Here is a 7,379-nt window from a genome sequence, read left to right as displayed (position 1 = left end):
ACATTAACATGTTAGTCATTTAACAGACGTTCTTATCCAGAGAGACTCAGTTACATTAACATGTTAGTCATTTAACAGACGTTCTTATCCAGAGACTCAGTTACATTAACATGTTAGTCATTTAACAGACGTTCTTATCCAGAGACTCAGTTACATTAACATGTTAGTCATTTAACAGACGTTCTTATCCAGAGACTCAGTTACATTAACTTACAGTATATTCATCTTCAGACAACCACATATTACAGTAGTTAGTATATTCAGATGGCTAGGTGATGGCTAGGTGATGGCTAGGTGATGGCTAGGTGATGGCTAGGTGATGGCTAGGTGATGGCTAGGTGATGGCTTGGTGATGGCTTGGTGATGGCTTGGTGATGGCTTGGTGATGGCTTGGTGATGGCTTGGTGATGGCTAGGTGATGGCTAGGTGATGGCTTGGTGATGGCTTGGTGATGGCTAGGTGTTGGCTAGGTGTTGGCTAGGTGGGACAACCACATATCACAGTAGTTAGTATATTCAGATGGCTAGGTGATGGCTAGGTGATGGCTAGGTGATGGCTAGGTGATGGCTAGGTGATGGCTAGGTGGGACAACCACATATCACAGTAGTTAGTATATTCAGATGGCTAGGTGATGGCTAGGTGATGGCTAGGTGATGGCTAGGTGATGGCTAGGTGATGGCTAGGTGATGGCTAGGTGATGGCTAGGTGATGGCTAGGTGATGGCTAGGTGATGGCTAGGTGGGACAACCACATATCACAGTCATAGTACAATAAGAACCCATTTCCTTAATAAAGTCTAATATTGGCACGGACTCTACTGTCCTACACGACACCACCAACAGGACGTGGACCCCTGCTGGTCCAACATCTCATTCCTAAATCATAGGCTTTAATATGGAGTTGGTTCCCCTTTGCTGCTATAACAGCCTCCACTCTTCTGGGAAGGCATTAATATAGAGTTGGTCCCCCTTTGCTGCTATAACAGCCTCCACTCTTCTGGGAAGGCATTAATATGAGTTATTCCTTTAAGTTGCTATAACAGTCACTCTTCTGAAGGCTTTGGCCATGGGTTGGGCCCCCTTTGCTGCCATAACAGCCTCCACTTTCTGGGAAGGCATTACATGGGAGTTGGTTCCCCTTGCTGCCATAACAGCCTCCACTCTTCTGGGAAGGCATTGGCTATGGAGTTAGTTCCCCCTTTTGCTGCTATAACAGCCTCCCACTCTTCTGGGAAGGCATTAATATGGGAGTTGGTCCCCTTTGCTGCTATAACAGCCTCCACTTCTGGGAAGGCATTAATATGGAGTTGGTTCCCTTTGCTGCTATAACAGTCCACTCTTCTGGGAAGGCTTTAATATGGGAGTTGGTTCCCCTTGCTGCTATAACAGCCTCCACTCTTCTGGGAAGGCATTTACATGGAGCTGGTTCCCTTGCTTGCTATAACAGCCTCCACTCTTCTGGGAAGGCAATATGGGAGTTGGTTCCACTAGCTGCTATGTTGGAACATTGGAAGACAAGCACAACATTGGAACATTGCTACGGAACATTGAAATAGTACGGAAACATGAAGATGGAACATTGCTACGAACATTGGAACATTGCTACGAACATTGGAACATTGCTACGGAACATTGCTACGGAACATTGGAACATTGCTACGGAACATTGGAACATTGCTACGAACATTGGAACATTGCTACGGGACGGGCGATTAGGCTCGAGTCGTCTTTTCAATTCATCACAAAAGGTGTTCAATGGGGTTGAGGTCAGGGCTCTGTGCAGGCCAGTCAAGTTCTTCCACACCGATCGACAAACTATTTCTGAATGGACTCACTTTGTGAGCGGGGGGGATTGTCATGCTGAAACATGGAAGGGCCTTCCCAAACTGTTGCCACAAAGTTGGAATCACAGAATCGTCCTAGAATGTATGCGTTGTAGCGTTAAGATTTCCCTTCACTGGGAACTAAAAGGGGGCCCGAGGAACCATGAAAAACAAACCATTATTCCTCCTCCACCAAACTTTACATTAGGGCAGGTAGTGTTCTCCTGGCATCCGCCATAACCCAGATTCATCCTTTGGACTGCCAGGTGGTGAAGCGTGATTCATCACTTCCAGAAAACGCGTTTCACTGCTCCAGAGTCCAATGGCGGCAGCTTTACACCACTCCAGCCACGCCTGGTTTACACCACTCAGCTTGGTATACACCACTCCAGCCTGGTTTACCCCACTCCAGCCTGGTTTACACCACTCCAGCCTGGTTTACACCACTCCAGCCCAGCTTGGTTTACACCACTCCAGCCCAGCCTGGTTTACGCCACTCCAGCCTGGTATACACCACTCCAGCTTGGTATACACCACTCCAGCCTGGTATACACCACTCCAGCCTGGTATACACCACTCCAGCCTGGTATACACCACTCCAGCCTGGTATACACCACTCCAGCCTGGTATCCACCACTCCAGCCTGGTATACACCACTCCAGCCTGGTTTACACCACTCCAGCCTGGTTTACACCACTCCAGCCTGGTTTACACCACTCCAGCCGATGCCTGGTTTACACCACTCCAGCCCACGCCTGGTTTACACCCTCCAGCCGATGCCTGGTTTACACCACTCCAGCCCACGCCTGGTTTACACCACTCCAGCCTGGTTTACACCACTCCAGCCTGGTATACACCACTCCAGCTTGGTATACACCACTCCAGCCTGGTATACACCACTCCAGCCTGGTTTACACCACTCCAGCCTGGTATACACCACTCCAGCCTGGTATACACCACTCCAGCCTGGTATACACCACTCCAGCCTGGTTTACACCACTCCAGCCTGGTATACACCACTCCAGCCTGGTTTACACCACTCCAGCCTGGTTTACACCACTCCAGCCCACGCCTGGTTTACACCACTCCAGCCTGGTTTACACCACTCCAGCCGACGCCTGGTTTACACCACTCCAGCCTGGTTTACACCACTCCAGCCCACGCCTGGTTTACACCACTCCAGCCTGGTTTACACCACTCCAGCCTGGTTTACACCACTCCAGCCTGGTTTACACCACTCCAGCCTGGTTTACACCACTCCAGCCTGGTTTACACCACTCCAGCCTGGTTTACACCACTCCAGCCTGGTTTACACCACTCCAGCCTGGTTTACACCACTCCAGCTTGGTTTACACCACTCCAGCTTGGTATACACCACTCCAGCCTGGTCTACACCACTCCAGCCTGGTCTACACCACTCCAGCCTGGTTTACACCACTCCAGCCTGGTATACACCACTCCAGCCTGGTTTACACCACTCCAGCCTGGTATACACCACTCCAGCCTGGTTTACACCACTCCAGCCCACGCCTGGTTTACACCACTCCAGCCCAAGCCTGGTTTACACCACTCCAGCCCAAGCCTGGTTTACACCACTCCTGCTTGGTTTACACCACTCCTGCTTGGTTTACACCACTCCAGCCTGGTTTACACCACTCCAGCCTGGTTTACACCACTCCAGCTTGGTTTACACCACTCCAGCCTGGTTTACACCACTCCAGCCTGGTTTACACCACTCCAGCCTGGTTTACACCACTCCAGCCTGGTTTACACCACTCCAGCCTACGCCTGGTTTACACCACTCCAGCCTGGTTTACACCACTCCAGCCTACGCCTGGTTTACACCACTCCAGCCTACGCCTGGTTTACACCACTCAGCCTACGCCTGGTTTTGCACCACTCCAGCCACGCCTGGTTTACACCACTCCAGCCTACGCCTGGTTTACACCACTCCAGCCTACGCCTGGTTTACACCACTCCAGCCTACGCCTGGTTTACACCACTCCAGCCTACGCCTGGTTTACACCACTCCAGCCTGGTTTACACCACTCCAGCCTGGTTTACACCACTCCAGCCTGGTTTACACCACTCCAGCCTGGTTTACATCACTCCAGCCTGGTTTACACCACTCCAGCCTACGCTTGGTTTACACCACTCCAGCCTACGCTTGGTTTACACCACTCCAGCCTGGTTTACACCACTCCAGCCTGGTTTACACCACTCCAGCCAGCCTGGTTTACACCACTCCAGCCTACGCCTGGTTTACACCACTCCAGCCGGTTTACACCACTCCGCCTGGTTTACACCACTCCAGCCACTCCGCCTGGTTTACACCACTCCAGCCTCCACCACTCCAGCCTGGTTTACACCACTCCAGCCTGGTTTACACCACTCCAGCCTGGTATACACCACTCCAGCCTACGCTTGGTTTACACCACTCCAGCCTGGTTTACACCACTCCAGCCTGGTTTACACCACTCCAGCCTACGCTTGGTTTACACCACTCCAGCCGACGCCTGGCACTTGTGCATGTTGATCTTAGGCTTGTGTGCGGCTGCTCAGCCATGGAAACCCATTTCATGAAGCTTACAATAACACACACACACACACACACACACACACACACACACACACACACACACACACACACACACACACACACACACACACACACACACACACACACACACACACACACACACACACACACACACACACACACATCCTCAGTCTGTACAGGGTTAGGACACACTGACACACACACAGTACTAACAAAGTGTAACTCACTGTAGTCGTAGCTGGAGCGTTGAGAGGAGGAGTGAGGAAGAGGAGGAGAAACCGTCTTCCTCTGACCTCCAACCTTCTGTTTCCCTCCAGACGAGGGGATCACCCTCCATCCTCCCGCCGGGTCAGAGGGCGTCCGGCGCTGGTACTGAGTACGGACAGGGAGAGAGCTCTGTCCAGGTCACAGGCTAGTTGCTCATGGTCACACAGACCGACACGACGAGTCTTAAAGACCTGGTGGAGAACACACACACCATTACACACACACACCATTACACACACACACACACACACCATTACACACACACACCACACACACACACACCATTACACACACACACACCATTACACACACACACACCATTACACACACACACCATTACACACACACATTACACACACACACCATTACACACACACACACACACCATTACACACACACCATTACACCATTACACACATTATTACACACACACACATTACACACACACACCATTATTACACACACATACATTATTACACACACACACACATTATTACACACACAATACTACTACCATTACACACACCATTACATATTACACACACACACACACCATTACACACACACACACACACACTTATTATATTACACACACACACATTATTACACACACACCATTACACACACACACCATTACACACACACACACACACCATTACACACACACACACACCATTACACACACACACACACCATTACACACACACACACACCATTACACACACACACACACACCATTACACACACACACACACCATTACACACACACACACACCATTACACACACACACACACCGTTACACACACACCATTACACACACACACACACACACCAACACACACACACCATTACACACACACACACACCATTACACACACACACACACACCATTACACACACACACACACCGTTACACACACACCATTACACACACACACACACACACCATCACACACACACCATTACACACACACACACACCATTACACACACACCATTACACACACACACACACCATCACACACACACCATTACACACACACACACACCATTACACACACACCATTACACACACACACACACCATTACACACACACCATTACACACACACACACACCATCACACACACACACACACACACCATTACACACACACCATTACACACACACACACACCATCACACACACACACCATTACACACACACCATTACACACACACCATTACACACACACACACACCATCACACACACACACACACACACCATTACACACACACACACACCATTACACACACACACACCATTACACACACATTACACACACACACACCATTACACACACACACACACCATTACACACACACACTCCATTACACACACACCCTCCATTACACACACACACACCATTACACACACACACCATTACACACACACACACACACCATTACACACACCCTCCATTACACACACACACACACCATTACACACACACACACACCATTACACACACACCATTACACACACACACACACCATTACACACACACACACACCATTACACACACCATTACACACACACACACACACCATTACACACACACACACACCATTACACACACACACACACCATTACACACACACACACACACCATTACACACACACACACACACCATTACACACACACACACACACACACACACACACATTACACACACACACACACACCATTACACACACACACACACCATTACACACACACACACACCATTACACACACACACACACCATTACACACACACACACACCATTACACACACACACACACCATTACACACACACACACACCATTACACACACCATTACACACACACACACACACACCATCACACACACACCATTACACACACACACACACCATTACACACACACATTACACACACCATTACACACCATCACACACACCATTACACACACACACACACCATTACACACACACCATTACACACACCATTACACCATTACACACAATAACTATTACACACACACACACACCATTACACACACACCATTACACACACCATTACACACACACACACACACACACCATTACACACACACACACACCATTACACACACACCATTACACACACACACCATTACACACACACACACACCATTACACACACACACACACCATTACACACACACACACACCATTACACACACACCATTACACACACACACACACACCATTACACACACACACACACCATTACACACACACCATTACACACACACACACACCATCACACACACACACACACACACCATTACACACACACCATTACACACACACCATTACACACACACACACCATTACACACACACACACACATTACACATTACACACACACCATTACACACACACACACACCATTACACACACACCATATTACACACACACATTACACACACACACACACACCATTACACACACACACACACCATTACACACACACACACACACCATTACACACACCATTACACCACACACACACACACACCATTACACACACACACACCCATTACACACACACACACACCATTACACACACACACACACACACACACACACCATTACACACACACACACACACCATTACACACACACACACCATTACACACACACACCATTACACACACACACACACACACCACACACACACACAC

The 7,379-nt window shown here is 49.0% G+C and overlaps 1 protein-coding gene across 1 annotated transcript in view; it reads right to left on the bottom strand.

The window, feature by feature from the left end:
- The window catches only part of LOC124018136 (trinucleotide repeat-containing gene 18 protein-like), a 329,221-nt gene extending 324,351 nt beyond the window's left edge, over positions 1 to 4,870 (bottom strand). The window contains exon 1 of the mRNA XM_046333410.1: positions 4,610 to 4,870. The gene's annotated coding sequence lies outside the window, so the exon portion shown is untranslated. The remainder of the gene's footprint in view (positions 1 to 4,609) is intronic.
- Positions 4,871 to 7,379: the final 2,509 nt, after the last annotated feature.

This window comes from Oncorhynchus gorbuscha, unplaced genomic scaffold, assembly GCF_021184085.1.
Source record: "Oncorhynchus gorbuscha isolate QuinsamMale2020 ecotype Even-year unplaced genomic scaffold, OgorEven_v1.0 Un_scaffold_396, whole genome shotgun sequence".
In the NCBI taxonomy this organism is placed as follows: Eukaryota; Metazoa; Chordata; class Actinopteri; order Salmoniformes; family Salmonidae; genus Oncorhynchus; species Oncorhynchus gorbuscha.
The sequence above is the reverse complement of the archived record's forward strand: the minus strand, read 5'-3'. Positions and strand labels throughout refer to the sequence as shown.